This window comes from Theropithecus gelada, unplaced genomic scaffold (assembly GCF_003255815.1).
Source record: "Theropithecus gelada isolate Dixy unplaced genomic scaffold, Tgel_1.0 HiC_scaffold_15886, whole genome shotgun sequence".
Lineage (NCBI taxonomy): Eukaryota > Metazoa > Chordata > Mammalia > Primates > Cercopithecidae > Theropithecus > Theropithecus gelada.
In genome coordinates, this window is record NW_020257643.1 from 369,382 (window position 1) to 390,303 (window position 20,922).

The following is a 20,922-nucleotide window of genomic DNA, read 5'->3' on the forward strand; positions in this document are numbered from 1 at the left end:
ACCCTCTATGATGTGGGTGGGCCTCATCCCATCAGTAGAAGGCCTTAACAGAATGAAGACAGATCTCATCAGGGGAAGAAGACATTCTGCCAAAAGAAGACCTTTGGACCTGAACTGCAACATTGATTCTTCCCGGGGTTTGCAGCCTGCTTCCCTATCCTGCAGAATTTGAAGGCTCATAATTGCATGAACCAATTCCCTAAAGTAAATCTCTCTCATTTCTTACATACTATTGGTTCTCTTTCTCTGGAAGACTCTAAGGAATAACAATAGTTACACCTAATTCTATTACTTTAGTCTTATCCTTGATTTATTTTCCATTGTGTATATCTTCCTCTGCAAAACAACAACAACAACAACAACAAAATTTTTGCTATTACTCTAATCTTAGATTTAGATTACTGGCCTTGAAAATGTGCCTCAGTCTTATTTCCTTCTTCCCTGCCACTGCATTTATTTTCCATGTGCTATTCTCTGTAGCACTACAAACACTACCTCTTTCTCCTGTCTTGTCAACCAGCCACTGCTGTCAATCAAGCAGTGTTGAGTTGTATTGAGTTGAGTGTTGAGCTGTCACTGGAATTCATAGACTGATCATACAGCAGTCATCTTGGGCTGAATCTAAACCATAGATGTGTTTTGTTTTCCTTAAGCATTTTAGTCTGCAAAATAATTTTATACTTGGATTAATCGCTAACCTAAAAATCAGGAATATTTACATTAAATAAATATTTCTAACTTCCCTTGAAAAATGAGAGTCTGGTAATAGAGGACCCTCATGGCATCAATTAGCCTGGGCTGAGTGGAGAGTGGAGGTGTCTTCTATATGTGGAGTACTCACTTTCCAGATTATCTGACCCCAGCATGTTTTCCTTATTTTAGACAATCTGCTAAGATTAGTTAGGTTACCTGCCCCCACCCCTGACCCCGTGGACATTTTATTTTAGGGCATGCCTCAGCAACTGCCTCTGAGGGAGTCTTTAAGTAAAAATTCTCATAATGACTAAACTAAGACATGTATGATATCACTGCATTATATATGTTTTTTTTTCTAAAGGAAAAGAAACAACACTCATTTAAATTTCTAATTCCTGCTCCATTTTCATACAAACATACAGTTGAAGATACACACATGTACACCTCAACAGTCTCATTACTTTATAGTTCCACTGCATTGAATTTTACACTGTTTATGCAGTTGCACATGTCAGATTGTTGCATGTTCTCCTGCTTTCTGAGAATTATATTAAGTATTAACTTTGGTCTGTGGTAATAAGTTGTACAATGCATTCAATTAGAATGAATTTCTTTAACTCACTTCTCTATGCATTTACTGTCCTGGCTCTAGCAATTTCAGTGTATCTGCCTTTTGGTAAGAATATTTGTTTATTGTGCTGCTACTAGCAATTACTGCACAGTTGGAAACTTCTGACCTCAAACACTGCATGGTCTCTGCCTCATGTTCTGAGAAGAAATCAGTAGATTGGGCCCTTTGAATCAACCGGCTAGATAGCCATGCTTTATTTGGGTTAAAGTTCCATTTCTCAGCTCTACTTCAACTTAGAATGTTCAGTTAACAATAAAAAATCAGATGGGATTGTTAAAGTACATATTTCTTTAAAGTATATTGTGTTAGAGAAGTTTCACTGACACCTTCAGCTTTCCTTTGTGTTGCCTGACTATTTTCTCTTGTTTCTCTTGTTATTTTTATGTCTTTTCAGAGATGCCGAGTTGATGGCCCTTGAATCTCATTAATTAAAGATCCTGAATATTATCCCCTGAACATTTTGAGAGGGAAAACTAGATACTCCCATTGCCTGTAGGTGAGGACAATAACAATAAATGTCATTAAATAATTCCAGGAAAAATTGAATTCGCACTGCGATGTTGTCATTAAAAGATATGGCTGGATGCAGTGACTTGTGCCTATAAGTCCAGGACTTTGGGAGGCTGAGGTGGGAGGATCGCTTGACCTCAGGGGTTCATGACCAGCCTTGGCAACATAGTAAGACCTCACCTCTACAAATTAAAAAAAGAAAAAAGCTGGGCATAGTAGCAGCTGTGGTTTCAGCTACTCAGGGGTTAAGGCAGAAGGATCTCTTTAGTCCAGGTAGTTGAAGCTGCAGTGAGCCATGACTGCAACACAGCACTCCAGCCTAGAGAAGAGAGTAAGATCCTATCTCAAAAAAATAAAATAAAAAATAAGGAAAATATGTTATGAGTATGCATCACATGTTGTAGAAAATTGTTTTCTGTATTGTATAAAAGTGTTATCCTCCTGATTTTCAGGATTTCGTTTTCTAGTAGAACTACAGCTTGATAAACTTCTCTTATGCCTAATGCTTTTGAGATTTGAGAGTTATTTTGTATCCAGGGTCCATTTTAATTTCTAAGGGTATTCAACTCGTTTTAGCACCTGAGAACGTGTCTTATTTTGGAAATATGTACCTAGATTGAACAGTACATTGGACTGTCCAAATCATAAAAAAGTAGTGAGATTACGAAGGTGTATGTATATCTGTGTGTGTGTGTGTGTGTATGTGTACCCACAAAAAAAGACAATAATGTTTAAACTCCCATAGCACGATGTGCTAGGGTTCTATTGCTATGATTGCTAAAATGTAGGGGTTTGAAACAGCATTCATTATCTCACATTTTCTGTATGCCTAGAATCTGGATGTAGCTCAGCTGTCAGCCTCTGCTTCGGGGTCCAACAAACTGTGAGCAAGGTGTCAGCAGGGGCTGCAGTTTCATCTCAAGGCTTGTTTTGGGAAGGACTTTATTCAGGCTTACTCATGTGGCCTGATGATATTTCTTGTGAGCCATTGGGCTGCGAACCTGATTTCTTTCACTGCTAACTAAAGGCTGGCTTCAGATCCTTGCCAGTGGGCCTCTCTGTATAGCAGTTAGCATCATTAGAGCTGTCAAGTTAGATGACCAGAGAAAGTGTTCCAGACAGAAATCAGTCTTTTATAAAACAATCTCAAAAGCGACATTTCATCACTTTTGTCTTATTCTTTTTTCTTCATTTTGAACATTTTATTTTTAATTGACAAAAATTGCATATATTTGTGAGGTACAAGTTGATATTTTGATACATGTATACATTGCGAAATGATCAAATCAGATAATCAGTATATCCATTATCTTAATTTTTTATTATTTCCTTGTGGCGAGAACATTTCAGACTTCTATTTTAGATATTGGTTTATGTACAAAACACTTCAAAAATGCTGAATTGTGCTATAGTCTATAGTGATTACGTTTTCTATTTTCCCTTTATTTTAAAATAAATATAAAAGCCAAAACTATACCATACCTGCCTTTGACTTCAATAAAATGTCTTTTCCTCCCCCTTTCCCAGACACATCTTTGAGTTTGCCGTTTCCCCAACCAGGTCTCTGTTCTTCCTTGAAGAGGCAGCATCTTGTGAAGAATAAAGGACTGTGAGTCCAGGGTGCCTGCTCTGCTTCACAGCAGCTATGTGAGCCTGGTCTTAGTTTTTTCATTGCTACAATGATCCACCTTGTGATGCTGTGAAAATTGGTGAGATAAGTCATACAAAATATCTATATCCATCCTTAGTGCCTGGCAAACAGTAGTAATCTCCCTTATTCATCTTTTAAGTTCCATATTCCAAAGACTTCCCTGATTTCCTTAGCCTGCAATTCTCCCTCTTCTGAGCACACAGAATGTGTTCCAACTGCATCTCAGATTTGGCCTGCACTTCATATTTTTCTGAGTATTTCTAAGCCTTTTCTTACATATAAATCCGTGAAGGACTATATTATTTGTTTTTATATATCTCTCTGTATCCTGTCCTTGAAAGATCACTTACACCAACTTACATAAAATGGATTTACTTTTTTGTCCCTCTTCACAGATAAGTGGATACATAAATACATAGAAAATAGGGTAATGGATAGATTATAGGTACATACTTAAGTAGTTTATTATATGTATGGGTAATGTTGGCTATGTGCAAGACACTGTTAACGCACTTAAATTTGTATACTGTGTCTGTTATTTAATGGTCTTTCATTGTCTGAAGGGTTAGACAGAAATTAACCAATTCACCCTATGAGATAATGGCAGCCAATTTTTAAGATGAAATGAAATTTGCGGTCTAAAAATGATGCAATGACTAAACTCAAAGAATGCATATAGAGCACTGAGAGAGGTGTTTTCTATGTAATTTTCACAGCATTGTAAAGCAGTTATTACTTACCATCTTTTACAGATGGATAGAATCATGGATTGAAGAGGGATAAACGTCAGCTCTTCTCCCATGATTTCATACCTCTGTTCTCCCATCAGAATGATCAGGCCTGAGCCAGGTGAGTGATTGCAAAGAGGAAGCTGAAGTCTTGCAGGGTTAGGCAAGAACAAGAAGGAATGCATGGGTGAAGGACTCTGAGCTGCTCGCAGTTGGCTTACAGCACCTGTGGAGATCACAGGTGAGACAGGTTCCTGGATGTTCTATGTCATGTGCTCCAACTTACCAGCATGGGCTTGGTATCAGAATAAAAATTATGTATTTGGTTCAGGTGGTTCGCATGTAATAACTTTTATTTATCTAATGCAGGTTTATCATTAGAACCAGGCATAGGCATAGTTGAAGCAAGACAAATGTTTACAAGGATTAAATTAACATGTGGGTAGTGAGACAGGTGAAACCCGTAATACTCTAAGAATTCAAATGATGAAAATGTCAAAAGCTGACAAACACTATGGGGAAGTATTGTTTTGTAGGAGCCCTTGGCAAAGGCTTCCATCACACCCCATGAATACTATTTGTTGAATTTATATATAAGGAAAGGCCAAGAAAACCTTCTGGTTTTCTTTATATGTGTATGTTTGGGGGAAAGCAAAGCAGTGGGAGGAAGATGAAACAAACAAATAAACCAAATAAACATAGCAAAGTAAATCACATCACCTCAAGGGATTTGGACTCAGAAAAACCATCTAGACTTAAATCTTTTTACTTGTTTGATTTTTAACTTTTTTTTTTCAAATGTGATACTAATATATGTCACTTGGAAATGACTACAGTGATAGCCAGTTTTCAGGGTTATGAGTATTTAATGACATGAAATATGCAAAATGCCTTGTGCAGTATGGGACACAGATCACATGTTCAGCAGGGATTTGCCCTCATCCCCTTTTGTCCTCATGTTCCTTTGTGTCCACCACATTGGTATTAAATAGCTGACTTTAATTATAACTGCTTAACTGACATAGAAACTGGATAAGCTCAGGGGAGTCCTGGGTGGAAGCCTCTGGTTTGGTGGTGAAGTGGTGACAGCGTGATAAGAATTGGGCTCACAGCAACTCTAGTTAGGACACAAAGTGCCCCAGCTTCTTCAGAGTGTGAACCTCAGTGCTGTGGTTCCTCTGGAGAGGGAGGGGAAGGTGGTTGGAAGTAGTGAGGCTTTCTAGGGTCATTGGTTAAAATGACGTTCTACTGATGGCACAAATTGTTTTCACATCTTAGGTATACTGAAGAAATGAAAACATAAATAAATCACATTTTTGATATCATGGTGCAAAACCAATGAAAGAACTAGAACTACTTTAATAGTGAGGGGAAAAGTGATGTGAAATTTACATTTAAATATGCTTACTGATTTTTCATTTGCATACAATTAGTGAACTAAAGAACAAAAGTTTCTAAAGATCAGAAGACGCCTTTGAAAAATGCAAAATTCCATTTTTCTAATAATTGCAATTTTTAAAAGAATTAGTAATTAATACAACATTGGCTTAATGTATTCTTAAAAGAGGCCTGGTGACTTCCAAAAATAGTTTAGGAAAGAAAAAAAAAAGGTTTGTATTTCTCTGTGTTGTTTTAAGCTGTTACATGGGATCATTTAGTCATATTTAACAAATCAACAATGCTTAACTAAGGTAGATATTGCTTAAGTCTGGCTCTATTTCTACCACATTCAAGAAAGACTCTGGCTTCACCTTGCCTCCATGAACAGCTTGACTGAGATTTGAGTCTCGGATTGCGTCTTGTCAGTAATTCTATGTGCCTCAGCCATGTTGCCTGAATTGGAGAGATCAATGGTACCAATCTCATTTTCTTCCTCTTCTTTCTATTCTTAAAGGTGCTGGACATAAACTCAAGATTGGCTTCCTATGCTCTTTCAGTGCTTCTTAGATTTTAATTCATTTAAGAGGAGAATGGTTTGGAATGATCATAAAGGTGTTTTCATTTTTGTGGGCTTTTGTGTGGCAACCCCAATTCAGAGGCACAATTGTTATGAAGAGACACTTAGGATTGTCCAGGTAATTTTTTATTTAATTAATTATTTATTTATTTATTTTTGAGATGGAGTCTCACTCTGTCACCCAGGCTGAAATGCAGTGATGCTATCTGGGCTCACTGCAATCTCCACCTCCCAGGTTCAAGTGATTCTCCTGCTTCAGCCTCCTGAGTAGCTGGGACTAGAGGCGCGTGCCAACACGCCTGGCTAAATTTTTGTATTTTTTAGTAGAGATGGGGTTTCACTGTGTTAGCCAGGATGGTCTGGATCTCCTGACATCATGATCTGCCCACCTCGGCCTCCTAAAGTGCTGGGATGACAGGCGTGAGCCACCAAACTCGGCCATCCAGGTAATTTTTTCCTCTATTTAAACGTATTGAAATCAGAACAACATCAGTTAACTTATCATAGCTTCTTACAATTAACATTTTGTAATGAAGAAACATGGATAATTGTAGTGAATAGCGACTTTACAGCAAGTGATTTACCTCTTTTATCCTCAGTTTGTTCCCCTCCAAAATGGTAAAATTCATGCATACCTCAAAAAATCCTAACTGGAACCGACATGTGGCCTTCTATGCAAAAGGCACAAAGGCACAGTACTTGATAGTCAGTAGATGCTTAGTATATGTTGGTTTAATTATTTTTCTGTGATGGCCTAAGAAATACTGAACTTCATGGCAAGAGGACAGTTTGGACTGGGGAGGATGGCACAGATATCAAGTTAGCCTAGACAGAGAACATCCAGGACAATCATAAAATAACGAAGGAGTACAGTTGTACATACATTCTTTAGATAATCAGAGATATGTTAAATGGGTTAAAACAATAAAATTTTAGCTATCATTCCAGTTTATGTTTTTTGGTAGTTGGGTCTCTTGCTTTTTCAGCACTTTCAGAGAGCTTTGCTAATAAAACCACATACCTTTTTAACCCATCTTGAAACATGAAATCAATATTTTTCACTAATCCAAGGAAGCACATATTTGAAAACCACTGAATGAAGGAGTGTGGCCAGCTTTTAAACTATCCAGATGCTTGAAGCTATTCTGGATATCTTAGCTTTCATAGGTTCAGACAGATCTCTTCCGCTGGCAAATTTCTCCATCCCAACCCTGTCTCAGGGGGTACGCTTGAGAGATATTGTACATCACCAGCTGAGTCATACCATTTAGGGTGACTGATGAGGTTTTACCTAAAATAAAGAGGATGCTGTGCTCATGGGTTTTGTTTGACTGGCATCAGAGACGTTTGAGAACATTTTTGACCATGACAGAAATCTTATGCCAACAGCTCAGTTCAGTCTCCTACTGTGACTGTTTGAAGAACAGTGCATAGCACAAAGTAGGGTACTCAATAAACACTATTCTTAGTCACTGGAGTCAAAGGGCAAAGGAGATTGAGCCTCAGGAAGGAACTAATGAGGATCCAGTGAGCTGTCCATAACTTCCTTAGACACTTGTAGGCTCAGTGAAGGTAGTCTTTCCATCTTCAAAGCCAGCAATGGAGCATCTCCTTTAGGAAGACCTCAGTGCTGTCTAAGGGCTCATCTGGTTAGGTCACGTCAATCTAAATTCTCCCTTTTTTTGACATCAACTACGTGGTATAACATAACTTCATCAATTAGAGTTCATGGACATGACTCTCTAATTATATTCATGAACCCAGGAATAATGCAGGGCATGTATTTTATGGAGTGGGAATCTTGAAAATTATCTTACAATGCTGACTCCCACAGATGGGACACCTGAGATTACCTGTAGTAGACACTGTCATCCTCATCTTCACAAGGTTGCTATTTAAAGGAACAGGAGTTAGAAACTGAATTTGAGAACTGTCTTAACACAAGTTACACAAAAGCCATTTATTTTTTGAAGGCAAAGCACTTCCTTTATTCATTAGGTTTTATGGGAAATGGGATTTAGAAAAACTTTACGCAGAACAACATTTTATAGATTCCCAGATTATGCAAAGATAAAAATGAAATTAGTTCTCAAGGGCAACAGAGATGGTTGTGAACAAAGGAAAGAAGACAGCAAATCAAGGACTTCTTGCTGAAGCTATAGAAAACAAAGGCTGAAAGCAAACAAAGCAATTCCATAAAATTGAGTTACTTTTAGATACACAGAACAGAATTACACACATATATAAGACAGTAGTCAAGGATGGTTAAAACAGAGAGATATACTGTAAGGAGGAATGTGACCCCACTTTTTGATATCTAATTGCTGGCAACTTTAAAGTCTCACCCTCTCCTCTTCCCCTTGTGCCCCACAATGGGCAAGCTGATGAAAAGGCTGGTGTTTCTTTCTTTGGTGCCAATGGGCGATTAAAACCATTCAGCCGCTAAGCCGAGAAGGAGTCAGTCAGAGAGCCCTGGGCCAGAGCTCCAGGGGCTCTGGGAGTGGCTACTCGGCGAGTGGGACAGTCGGATTTCCAGTAGGGTCTCGCACAGGTGGGACACGGCTTTGGAGGAATCCCGGGCTGCGGGCATTCCTTGGCCCAGTGGCCAGATTTCCGGCACTTGTAGCAAGCTCCTGGGGGAGGAGGTTCTGGAGGAACCCCTGGCAGCTGCGGTTCAGGCATTTGGAGTTGTGTGCTGGAGATGTGGCTGGGGTTTGTCTCACAGTGGAGGCAAGGAATTGCAACTCAGAAATGAGTTGCTACTTGGCTGCCTCTACTCTATTATTGCACACCTTGAAGGCGAGGTTCATTAAGTCCTGTTTTGGGGTTTGAGGGCCGGAATTTAATTTTGGGGGTTTATTTAATGTCGGGAGCAGATTGGGTAATAAAATAAAATGCATATTAAGAATAAGACGGCCTTCTGACCTTTCAGGGTCTAGGGCTGAAAAGCGTCTCAGGATTGCTGCTAAACAGGCCATGAACTGGGCTAAGTTTTTATATTTGATAAAAAAGAGCCCAAATGCTAACTGATTTGGGAGAGGTAGAATAAAGAAAAAGGAACATTAACCTTGACTATGCCTTTAGCTCCATCCACTTTTTTTTTTTTTTTTTTTTTTGAGACGGAGTCTTGCTCTGTGCCCCAGGCTGGAGTGCAGTGGCGCGATCTCGGCTCACTGCAAGCTCCGCCCCCCCGGGTTCACGCCATTCTCCTGCCTCAGCCTCCCGAGTAGCTGGGACTACAGGCGCCTGCCACCACGCCCGGCTAATTTTTCTTGTGTTTTTAGTAGAGACGGGGTTTCACCGTGTTAGCCAGGATAGTCTCGATCTCCTGACCTCGTGATCCGCCCGCCTTGGCCTCCCAAAGTGCTGGGATTATAGGCTTGATCCACCGCAGCTGGCCAGCTCTATCCACTTTTTTAAGAGGAAATTTCTGGGCAGGTGGGGGAGGGCTAGTCACGGAACCAAACTGTAAGCCAGATCAGGTGTGAGGAGGGGAGGTGATAAAAGGATTATAGGGTAGGGGAGCAGAGGCTGAGGAAAAATTGGGACCTAGCTTGGCCTGGCGAGGAGGGGAGAGGTCAGATGCGTCTGTAGAAAGAAAGATTAGAAAGACTCAGCGACGCTTGGGGTTGGGACTGAGGGGACAGGCGGGAGGGAAAGAAGGAAGATTTGGGAGGAGTTGCTTTGGGAACAGAGACTAGAGAGGGACCGATGTGTAAAAGAATGCCTGGACGTCAGGCATCTCAGACTGCCCATTTTACGACAATTATTTAGATCTTGTAGGATGGAAAAATCTAAAGTGCCGTTTTCTGGCTATTTAGAGCCATTGTCAAGTTTGTATTGGGGCCAAGCGGTGTTGCAAAGAAGATAAGGCGTTTAGGTTTTAGGTCAGGTGTGAGCTGAAGAGGTTTTAAGTTCTTGAGAACACAGGCTAAGGGAGAAGAAGGAGGAATGGAGGGTGGAAGGTTGCCCATAATGAAGGAGGCAAGCCCAGAGAAAAGAGAGAGTAGAGATATGGAGAGACGGAGTTCGGGGGTTCTTGCCCTCCAGAAAAGCAGGAAAGGGGTTGGGGAAAAATAAGGTATTGGGGTGCAAAAATAAGAGATCGGGGCACAAAAATAAGAGGGGATGCAAAAATAAGAGGTCGGGGTTCTTGCCCCTCCCCCAGAAAGCAGAGAAGGGGTAGAAATGGAGAGAAGGGGTCAGAGTGCTTACCCCTCCCCCAGAAAGCAGAGAAGGGGTAGAGACAGGGAGAGAAGGGGTCGGGGTGCTTGCCCCTGCCCCCAGAAAAGCAGAGAAGGGGTAGAGACAGGGAGGGTAGGGGTTGGGGTGCTTGCCCCTCCCCCAGAAAAGTGGGACTTGCCGTTTAGGGTGAAGGACCAAGGCAGGCGTCCCGGCAGCATGGTCACACCCCTGAAACTGGGTGAGTAATCAAGAGAGGCGTCCCTGCAATGATTAAACACCAAGGGAAGGCTGCCTTCCCCAGTCCGTGACCGTCGCCGGCGTTTTGGGTTCCAGGGATAAAACGTGTCTCCTTTGTCTCTACCAGAAAATGAAAGGAATTGAAATTAAGAGAAGGGAGAGATTGAAGGGTGGCGCCAAGATTGAAAGGAGAAAGAAGTTGAGGGATAGAGAGAGAGGTTGGAAAAGAGAGTAAAAAAGAGGCCGCTTACCTGATTTAAAATTGATGAGATGTTCCTTGGGCTGGTCGGTCTGAGGACCAGAGGTCATAGGTGGATCTTTCTCACGGAACAAAGAGCAGGAGGACAGGGGATTGATCTCCCAAGGGAGGTTCCCTGATCCCAGTCACGGCACCAAAATGTCATGCGCATCCGTGTGAAGAGACCACCAAACAAGCTTCGTGTGAGCAACATGACTGTTTATTTCACCTGGGTGCAGGTGGGCTGAGTCTGAAAACAGAGTCAGGGAAGGGAGATAAGGGTGGGGCCGTTTTATAGGATTTGGGTAGGTAAAGGAAAACTACAGTCAAAGGGGGGTTGTTCTCTGGCGGGCAGGAGTGGGGGTTACAAGATGCTCAGTGGGGGACTTTTTGAGCCAGGATGAGGCAGGAAAGGGAATTTCACAAGATAATATCATTGCTTAAGGCAAGGACTAGCCATTTTCACTTCTTTTGTGGTGGAATGTCATTGGTTAAGGTGAGGCATTTGCACTTCTTTTGTGATTCTGCAGTTACTTCAGGCCATCTGGGCGTACACGTGCAAGTCACAGGGGATGCGATGGCTTGGCTTGGGCTCAGAGGCCTGACAGTAATAATTTTTAAAAATGCAAAGTTATTGAAAACTATGACTTTGATTGAGTAAATAATATGTTTGCATAGTTATAGATTTATTAACCAGTGGGCTAATGCGGTTCATACTAGCAAAGAAAGAATTGGGAAGCTATATGTGGCTTTAACCTTGCATTCAGATAGGAAATGTGATAGTTAATTGTATGTGTCCACTTGACTGAATCACAGGATGCCCAGGTATTTGGTAAAACATTATTTCTGGGTGTGTCTCTGAGGGTTTCTAAGATAGATTAAGATAGATTAGCATGTGAACTGGTGGATTCAGTAAAGCAGATTGCTGACCCCGTGTAATTCAGCGTAATTCAATTCCTTGAGGGCCTGAATAGAACCAAAAGGTGATGGAAGAATAAATTTGTTCTCTGCCTAACTGCTTGAACTAGGGCATCAATCTTTTGCCCTCAATGTTTCTGAAGGGTTCTCAGACCTTCAAACATGGACTGGAATCTGTATCATCAACTCTCTGAAATCTAAAAATGATAAATTATCATGGTCTCTTCCTGCATCTGAGAAGTATGCTTGACTAGAACTGCATTGACAGTATGCCATATTATAAAGCAAAATTCAAATTTAGACTATATTATGTCTATGTTCTGTTGGTGGTGGTGTTGTGTTTTGTTTTTTGAGATGGAGTCTCGCTCTGTTGCCCAGGCTGAAGTGTAGTGGTACAATCTCGGCTCACTGAAACCTCCACCTGCCAGGTTCAAGGGATTCTCCTGCCTCAGCCTCCTGAGTAGCTAGGATTACAGGCACCTGCCATCATGCTCAGCTAATTTTTGTATTTTTGTAGAGATGGGGTTCACCATGTTGGCCAGGCTGGTCTCAAAGTCCTGACCTCAGGTGATCTGCCTACCTCAGCTTCCCAAAGTTCTGGGATTACAGACAGGTGTGAGTCACTGTGCCTGACCATGTATATGTTTTTATATAGACCGCTTCTATACAAAAAACTTCCACCATGATGGAAATATTTTGTATCTGAACTTTCCAATACAATAGGTACTGGCCACACACGATTCATGAGCACTAAAATGTGGCTGCAGTGACTAAGAAACTGAATTACTTTTATTTAATTTTACTAATTTTAATTTAGGTTCAAATGATCATATATGGCTAGTGACAACCATTGCATATGATACAGATCCGGAGTCCATGCAGTGTATGTCTGTGTCTGTGTGTGTTCCTTAGATATTAGTCAACAAGTACTACTGCCTACTATACCCCTATTCAGTAAGTATTTATTTGAGCTGATGACTATAGCCTCAGGGTCTGCTGGTTTTTGTTTCCTGGCACAACACCAGAACTCAAGCAGAGCTACCTCCCTTTCTCTTGCTTATGAGGCTATAATGCGAAACCTGTCTAGTTGTCAATGTCGTTACAAACACGACTCATATGAATTACCCATATGTGCAGAAACGAGTTGAGATATAAGGCAACACCATCAGTACACAGTTGTCGGCACCGCAGGACAGGGCACAATGGGAAGAATTTCCTTATTTGGGTTAAACTATATGAGGAATTAGGCTCAGGAGACTAGTACCTGTATTTTTCATCGGTGCTCAAGATTAGAGAGAGTGATGAATATAGTGTAAGAAATTGTTTTATGCTTTGTCTATGATTTTTTTGATAAAATAGGACCATCTCAACATATTCATTACAGTTTGAGCACCCATGGTGGTCACTTTCTAGAGCTTCAAAAATTTAAAAATATATATATAGCAAAAACAGATGGAACTTGATTCATCAGTAGGCATTTACCAAATATCTCTTCTGCAGACAACCCAATATTAGACAATTTAGAAAATGTTGGGCTGGGTGTGGTGGCTCACACCTGTAATCCCAGCACTTTGGGCAGCCAAGACAGGTGGATCACCTGAAGTCAAGAGGTGGAGACCAGCCTGGCCAACATGGTGAAACCCCTTCTCTACTAAAAGTACAAAAAATTAGCCAGGTATGGTGGCGGGCACCTGTAATCCCAGCTACTAGGGAGGCTGAGACAGGACAATTGCTTGAACCTGGGATGGGGAGGTTGCAATGAGCCAAGATTGTGCCATTTGCACTCCAGCCTGGGCAACAAGAGTGAAATTAAGTCTCAAAAAAAAAAAAAAAAAGAAAAGAAAAAAAGAAAATGTTTGAGACAAAAGACAACATAAAGATTATATATATATGAATTACACACATGCCACCTTTGTACACATAGGGATATCTGCATATGTATTTATTTCTCTCTCTTCCTCTCTCCCTATGTTCCTTTAAAGTAGAGATTTATTATTATCTAACAAAAAGCTTTTCCTACTTGCTCAACAGGAAAAAATTGACTAATTAAAAAAAGAAAAAAACCCACAAATTTTACACACATTAAATTATCTCCGGTAAGCAGAATAATGTTCTCCCAAAGATGTCCACATCCTAACCCCAGAAACCTGTGAATATGTTACCCTACCTGGCAAAAGGGATTTGTCATATGTGATTAAAGTTAAGACCTTGACATGAAGAGATTATCATGAATTATCCAGGAGGGGTCAATTTAATCTCTTCAATCCCTAAAAATAAAGAAACTTTTCTAGCTGTGATAAGAGAAAACTGAGAGGGGAGGAAAAAAATCAAGCATTTGGTGGCTTTGCAGATGGAGGAAGGGAATCGTGAGTCAAAGAATCCAGGTGGAAAAAGCAAGGAAACAAATGGATTGTCCTCCAGGGCCCTCAGAACAAAATGGACGTTTGCTGACAGACCTTTGTTCTCCTTGATGGTGAGACAATCGATGTGTATTGCCTTAAGCCACTACATGTGTGGTAATTTGTTATAATGACAACAGGAAACAAATGTAATTCTGCCTTTCAAAGGTGAAATAAATCCTGTTATACCCTGTCCCTTACACAATATAATCCTAGCAAATGCATCCATTAGCATACATTCCTGTCCCCTAATCACCTCAAACAAATCTCAATTAATCCCTCCTTTTCAACAGCTCATGTTTGAGTCATGGCTTTGTTATTTTAACTTTGTTCTAAGTTTAGCAATATTTGTTTGTATGGCAGTTACCTCAGTTGAACTCATGTCTGCCAGAGCAAACTGTCATCCCTAATTTTTTTTCTTACCATATAGCATAGTTCCTAGCACATAGAAAGTTTCCCAGTAATGGCGGGGTGCGGTGGCTTATTCCTGTAATCCCAGCACTTTGGGAAGCTGAGGCAGGTGGGTCACGAGGTCGGGAGATCGAGACCATCCTGGCCAAAATGGTGAAACCCCACCTCTACTAAAAATACAAAAGTTGGCCAGGTGTGGTGGTGCACGCCTGTAGTCCCAGCTACTCAGGAGGCTGAGGCAGGAGAATCACTTGAACCCAGGATGCAGAGGGTGCAGCAAGCCAAGATCATGCCACTGCACTCCAGCCTGGGCAACAGAACAAGACTGTCTCAAAAAAAATAAATAAAAATAAAAACCGGAAGAACATTTCCTAGTAATTAACTTTGGTGAAATTAACTATCTCATTATTTAAGACTGACAAAATTTGGAGGTTGTATATGATATAATCTATGTATATTATCTAATAATTTATAATTTTTTATTCTTGTCCATACAAATCTCTCTTTAAACTTTCAATAGCAGTTATTGTTTGTTTTGTTTAGTACTGATATCATGTGTAGCTGTTTATGTTCTAATTGGCTCAAATATTTGATTCTCCAGATGAAGAAATAAACATCCTGAAGATAATGGAGCACTTTACGTCTCTTAAATCATTCCACTTAAATGTTCATAGATGAATAAATACATTTGTTTGAAGACTTCTAAATCCAAGTGAACACAATTCAAAGGTAGTTTCCTCCTTATCAAATCCAATTTAAAGGTATACAATAATTGGTGTTTTTTAGAGGATTCCTCATCCTATTGAGCCACAGTATTTGAGAAATAGCTACAATTTAGTGAACCATTGCATATCCAGTAACATAATGGTCCAATTATTTGTGGAAAGATGTTTGAAATATTAACTGATATTAAAAGAGGAAATCACTTAATAAATTATGAAGATTAGAGTAAAAACACCACTTACAATTATAGAGGGAAATACAACATTTAAAACTAAAGAAAAATATGGCCTTTGTATTTATAGAGTATTTTTATTGAGGGTGCTCCAAGTGCCTTGTAAGTCGTAAGTAAGAGACACAGAAGTCTATTAAGATTTCAATAAGAAAAAAAGTCATAGATGCCAGCTTCCCATTATAGCTGGCAAAGAAATTGAAGAAACGTATTTGAGCAGCTGCCTCAACTTCTTAGGGAATGTGATCATCAGCCTCCTAATGAGTACTTGTAAATTACCCAATGTTCTGCATTATTGATATAACATAGTCACTTTACTGGACTTTGATAACGTGTCAAAACATCTGGAACCTCATCTATCCAAGGAATTCAATTCACTCTTCTTTTTCAGTTTATGCATCACTGGTTGACTTCACAAACGTGACAATGTCCAAATGTTTGCATCACATTTAAGCCCCTCCACCGTGAGTCATGCACATATCTTCCCTGGGTTAGTGTCCCTTACAAGAAAGGGATACTTGAGAAGGAAGCATGTTCAGAGGTTGCATTCAGGAAGGGGAGGCTCTCAGGTGCTAGATAAAGCAAGGCACTGTTTAGGGTGGTCCTTAAATTGACAGTACCTTTGGGGATGCACTTGTCACACAAGATATTTGAGTCTTGTGAGGGAGTTAGGATTGTTTTACATCTTCTTTCTATAGCCAGTGAATATGCTCCTTCAGCATACTGATCGTGCATTTGCATGATATCTTTTAATCTTTGAGATTGCCTAAACAGCACGTTATATATAAAAAACAATCAATGAATACCTGTTAGGTGACTTATTTTGTTTGCCTATAGACATTATTCTCCATAGACAACTTTAAACAGCTATTGTAGTGAGATAGATCTGTTTCTATGTTCATCTCTTTCAGCATTTATTTCATCCAGAGAAAGTGCGTGGAAGATAAAAGCTCTGTGCTAGTGAATTGAAATAAAAGTTTATCTTGGAGAAAATAATTTCTGATTACATTTAGTATGACCTAATTAAGAGCAGAGGATAATAAACTGCTTTGTTTAATAGCACCTCACACAGCAACTGGCTAGATCACCTTTAGCAATTGGTTTAACCTCACTGGTTCTCACTTTTATAAAGAACACCTCTAACCCCAGCAGGGGTTAGAGGCTGGTGGACCACGAGGTCAGAAGTTCAAGACCACCCTGGCCAAGATGGTGAAATCCTGTCTCTATTAAAAATACAAAAATTAGCTGGGCATGGTGGCAGGAGCCTGTAATACCAACCACTCGGGAGGCTGAAGCAGAGAATTGCTTGAACCCGGGAGGTGGAGCTTGCAGTGAGCCGAGATCACGCCGCTGCACTCCAACCTGGGCAACAGAGCGAGACTCCGTCCAAAAAAAAAAAAAAAAAAAACAAGAAAAAGCTGAAAAGCAATTTGATGGCAGCAGCCAAAGGAGGCATGCATGGTGACCACTGCCTGAAGAGGAAACATGCATCCACTTGCCTCAGCTTAGTATCCCTTTGGCACTGTGTTCATATTTAACCCCAAGAGAAGAAAGCACTGATTATTGTCTTGGAGTAGCTTAGAAGGGACAAGACAGTTTAAAAAGAAACAGCTGGAGTGTGATCTAATCTCCATGTTCCAATTTACTTATGTATAAAACATGCATAAAAAATTAAACCACGCTGAACAATTTGTCTGCTCTCTGTTCCTGGCATGCCTCCGCTCTGTCAGAGCAACAGTCCTGGCTTGAGAGAACCCAGGGATGCCTTTAAATAATAAATAGATTATTTGTAAAATACAGCTTTCATAAACTTAATATTAATTTGACTATACATTATAATTATGTCTGAACCAGAAGTCTGTCCTCATGTTCAGGCCTCCTTTGTCGATGCCACTTGACCTTCTTAACCGTGACAGCAGGAATGATACAGCTCTGCACCAGCTTTGGGGAGTGACATCAGATTAAATTAAGCACTCATACATTTATGGATAAGCATAGAAAAGCAGGAAGGCATCCACAAGGAATTAATAATGCATCAGGAAGTTGCTGTGTAGTTCTTGGTCATGTGTAAATAATGTGAACTAGTGGTCCTGCATGGAACTTCCAATGTGTTCATGAAAGTTTATTATATATCTCGATTTTTTTGACCAAATTAGTTATCAGCAAAGGAATATTTACGTCACCAGTGTAATTTGCTAATAGTGATTTTTGTTGTTGTTGATTTAATTAAGAGTTTACTATGAGTTCAAGACCGTGCTAAGAATATGAAGCCAAAAGACTACATGTTACTAAAGGGCTAGGCGGGCTACTTTCAAATTTAAAAAGCAAAAACAAAAAACCCAGAAAATAAATGTTGATTAGAATGTGGAGAAATTGGAATGCTTGTGTACTTTTGGTAAGAAGGCAAAATGGCATAGCTGTTATGGAAAACAATATAGCTAGCAGTGCCTCAAAACATTAAAAAGAGAATTATCATATTATCTAGAAATTCTACTTCTGGATATATATCCAAAAGCATTGAAGAAGAATATGGAAGAGCAATTTGCACATCCATATTCATTGAAGCACTATTCATAATAGCCAAAATGTGGAAATAATCTGCATATCCATCTACAGCTACATAGATGAACAAAATATGTTACATATATACAATGGGATATTATTCAACCTTACAAAGAAGGGAAATTCTGACACATGCTACAACCTGGATGAACCTTGAGGACCTTACATTAAATGAAGTAAGTCAAACACAAAAAGACAAATATTATCTGATTTCATTTATATGATTTATCTATAGTAGTTAAACTCATAGAAACAAAAGTCTGGGCCGGGCGCGGTGGCTCACGCCTGTAATCTCAGCACTTTAGCAGGCTGAGGCAGGCGGATCACGAGGTCAGGAGATCGAGACCATCCTGGCTAACACGGTGAAACATTGTCTCTACTAAAAATACAAAAAAAGAGCCGGGCGTGGTGGCAGCACCTGTAGTCCCAGCTACTCGGGAGGCTGAGGCAGGAGAATGGCTTGAACCTGGGAGGCGGAGCTTGCAGTGAGCCGAGATCGCGCCCCTGCACTCCAGCCTGGGGGACAGAGCGCTATTTAAATGTATAAGGTTCCAGTTTTACAGGATGAAAAGTTCCGGAGATTCGTTAAACAATAATGTGGATGTACCTAACGCTATTAAACTATACGTGCATACATTATTAAGATGGTAAATTTGGTTTCATGCACTTTTTATTTCAACAAAAGTTATTAAGGCCTGTGTATGTAATTAAGTTCATATAAACACAACAAATTATGGAATTATGAATGAACATATAGTTAGATAATGAATGTACATGTATATAAGTGATATTTATAGAGCCAATACTTCAGCTGGTATGTTCTGGGATAAGAGTAACAGCTGTCCTGATTAGTCATTCATTCATTCTAGCCCATCTAATCTGATTGGTTGCTGCCGACTCCTGTTTGAGTACACAAACGGACAAACACACACATTAACTGTGCACACTCCACTCACTGACTCCCACCCCTACAGAGCTGGGGAGAAGAGGGACGAGGTGGCACAGGCAGAAACAGAGAAGCTTGATCATCTCAAGTACAGCAACAAGATTTGTATTTGTACATTCTCTAGAGGAAATCTGCATATGGCATAGTGGATGAGTAAAAAGTAGAGCCACCTGGTATCCATCAACCCAAAAGCACGAAGTGGCCAGATACGGAATTGAAATTCCACTTTCCCCCAAGAGAGAAAGAGGTAAGGCTTGGGAGTAAGGTGAAGATTTGGGACATTTAATAATGAGATGAACAGTCCTGTAATCCCAGCACTTTGGGAGGCCAAGGCAGGCGGATCACCTGAGGCCCCGTGTCCGAGACCAGCCTGGCCAAAATGACCGAACCCTATCTCTACTAAAATTACAAAAATTAGCCAGGCCTGGTGGCACACGCCTGTAATCCCAGCTACTTGGGAAGCTAAGGCAGGAGAATCACTTGAACCCAGGAGGTGGAGGCTGCAGTGAGCCTAGGTCATGCCATTGCACTCCGGTCTGGGCAACAAGAGCAAAACTCCATCTCAAAATAAAATAAAATAAAATAAAATAAAACAAAACAAAATGAGGCACTAGAGAAGCTGAAATATATGTGGGAAATGGACAAGAGAAGGACAGGGAGGTGGGCAGGAGTTGGTGGGTAAATGAAAAGAGAGAGGGAGAATAGAGGAGAGACAAAAGTGTGGGTTGAGGGGGAGAGATTGATTTAGCATACCCAGCTTCATATGTAAGAAATAGATAAATAGTTTGTTGTAATATGAAATTATGTTTTGCCGCTGAAATTTCCTTGCATATTTTATTCCTCCCAAATGTTTAAAGAATTTCTCACATGGGTGTTCAGATGATGAATTTCTGACAAAGTTTCCTCCTATTCCTATTTGCTGAATGTCTTTATCAGGACAGTAAGTTGGGTTTTGTGAAATGTTATTTCTGCATCTATTGGGGTAATCATATTGTTTATCTTTTTTGTGTTAATATTGCGATAAATTGATTTTGAAATTTTAAACAAATCTTACATTCTTGAAATAAGTCACACATGGTCAGTATATCTTATCCCTGATAATATGGTTGGATTAGATTTGCTAATTCTATGTTATTGTTTCTTTTTTTTCTGTAATTTTTGCATCTATGCTCAGGAGGAATATTAGCCTCCATTTTTCTTTATCTGGTTTTGACAACAGGGTGATTCTATTCTCAAAGAATGAAACCGGAAACATTCACTCCTCTTTAAATTTTTTGACAATTTTTATATAATCTATATTATTTCTTTCTTAATTGTTGGCACACTTCATTAGTTTACTTTGTGGAAAAAAATTTTAAATATATATTTTGTGTCTTTAACAAATACAGGACTACTCAGTTTATCTATTTCTTCTTGAGTGAGTTTGGTAGTTTTGTCTTTAAAGGAATCTATTTTATTCTTTATATTTGTTTGCATAGACTTGTTAATAAACTGCTTTATAATCCCTTTAATGTCCTTTCTTTAGAATCTGTAGCAATGCCACCTTTACATTCCTGTTATTGATCATTTGTGTCATCTCCCTATTTTGTGATTAGCTGGCTTCAAGGCTCGTCAATTTCATTAATCTTCTCAAAGGCCTAGCTTTTTGTTTCATTTATTTTCTCTACATGTTTTTTCATTAATCTTCTCAAAGGCCTAGCTTTTTTCTATTTATTTTCTCTACATGTTTTTGACATTTTGTTTCAATAATTTCCACTGTAATCTTTATTGTTTATTTTCATCTGTTTTCCTTTGGATTAATTAGGCTTCTTATGCTAGTTTTCAAGGTAGAAGCTGAGGACAATGACTCAAGACAGTTTTTTATTCCTAATATAAACATTTAGTGATATATAATTCACCTA